Source organism: Heterodontus francisci, unplaced genomic scaffold (genome assembly GCF_036365525.1).
Source record: "Heterodontus francisci isolate sHetFra1 unplaced genomic scaffold, sHetFra1.hap1 HAP1_SCAFFOLD_61, whole genome shotgun sequence".
NCBI classification, from domain to species: Eukaryota; Metazoa; Chordata; class Chondrichthyes; order Heterodontiformes; family Heterodontidae; genus Heterodontus; species Heterodontus francisci.
In genome coordinates this window covers 6423058-6425109 of record NW_027141441.1, presented here as the reverse complement: position 1 = coordinate 6425109, position 2052 = coordinate 6423058, and positions in this window count along the sequence as shown.

The window sequence follows — 2052 nt, the reverse complement described above, 5'->3', positions numbered from 1 at the left end:
ACAGTTCTAAAGTGTGTGTTGGAATAGAGGGACTTGGGGTTCATGTGCATCAATCTTTGAAGGTGGCAAGACATATTGCGAGAGTGGTTAGCAAAGCATATGGGATCTTGGGCTTTATAAATAGAGGCATTGAGTACAAAGCAGGGAAGTTATGCTGAACCATTATAAAACTCTGGTTAGGCCCCAGTTGGCGTGTTGCTTCCAGTTTTGCTTACCACACTTCAGAAAGAATGTGAGGGTCCTTGAGAGGATGCAAAATTCACCAGAATGGATCCAGGGATGGAGGATTTTAGTTACAAGGTTAGGTTGGAAAAGCTAGGGCTTTTCTACCTGTATCAAAGGAGAGTGAGGGGAGAATTGATAGATGTGTTTTCGGCTGTGACAGTTTTAAATAAGTTGGCAAGGAAACATTGTTCCCGTTAACTATTGGTACAAGGACTAGGGGACACAGATTGAAGGTTTTGGACAGGAGGTACAGGGGGAATGTGTGCAAGAACTTTTTTACACAGTGACTGGTGATGATCTGTAACTCGCTGCCCACGAGGGCGGTGGAATTGGAGACAATCGAGGATTACAAAAGGAATTTGGATGGGCACTTGAAGGAAATAATTTTACAGGGCTATGGAGATCGAGCAGACAAGTAATAACTCGTCTCCACTCCTAGTATTTCTAAATCCCACACATTCACTATAATGTGAACAATTATTTCCTGTTGTGTCTCTCTCAGATTTGTAAACTTCACTGTATTGGAGTGAAGTGACATCTACTGGCAAGAACCAAGAACTGCCATGATGAGATCAGCCATGATTGTATTGAATGGCAGAGCAGGCTCGAGTGGCTGAATTGCCGACTCCTGCTCCTAGTTCTTATGTTCATAGAATCATACAGCACAGAAGGAGGCCATTCAGCCCCATTGTGCCTCTGCTGACTCTCTCACAAAAAGATGCAATTAGTCCAACCCCCTGCCTATTTCCCCATAATCCTGGAGAATTTCACTTTGAAATATTTGTCCAATTCCTTTATGAAAGTTATAATTGAATCTGTTTCCACCACCCTGTCAGACAATTCATTCCAAATCCAAATCAGTTACTGGGTAAAAAGATCTCTCCACACCTCCCCTTGACATTTTTGGCAAATTATTTTAAATCTGTGTCCTCTGGTTACTGACCCCCAGGAAACTGGAAACAGTTTCTCCCTCTCTACCCTATGAAAATCCTTCATGATTCTGAACACCTCCATTAAATCTTCCCTTCACCTTCTCTGCTCTGAAGAGAACAATCCCAGCTTCACCAGCCTGTCCAGAGAACTGACACCCCGCATCTCTGGGATCATTCTGGTAAATCTCCTCTGAATTGTCTCAGAAGCTTTGATGTCCTTTCTAAAGCCTGGTGCCCAGAACTGGACACATTACTCGAGCTGAGATGGAGCCAGCGACGCCCACATCCCACGAAAGAATAAAAAAACGCTCCCTAACCAGTCCCCCAATTCTTATCCATTTACAGACGCTCCCAGACCAATACCCAAATCTTATTCATTTAGAGACGCTCCCTGCCCAGTCCCCAATTCTTATCCATTTATAGACGCGGTTTCGGGAAGCCTCACCGGGAAAAGCTTCACCGCCACCATCCGCAGGGATACAGATGGGATTGTTCCATCTTATTGTGGCCCTGAGGCCCTGCTCCAGCTGTGTGAGCCGCAAAGGCCGCGGTCTTCTCGCACTTTGTGAATATCCCGCTCCAACTCCGAACCCGCAGCTCCAGATGCTGACAGAGCTGTCTCTACTGCGCCTGCGCTCCCCGCTCCTGTCACAGATCTGGCGGATTCTAGGCCGCTGAGCATTCTGTGTACCACACCTGTCATTAATGCTATTCTTTCAGCTGATCGGTTTTATTCCATACATTTCATGGCCTGGAATCGTCGTGAGTGTTTTCGTTTGTACCTGTCAATGCCTGGGAGGATAGAGTCAGCTTCACTTTGTAGCCATGAGTTTCTGGTGTGAGAAAGTGGTGTTTAACTCAGTATATTTCAGTTTTTGGTCTGTGACTGTGGGTA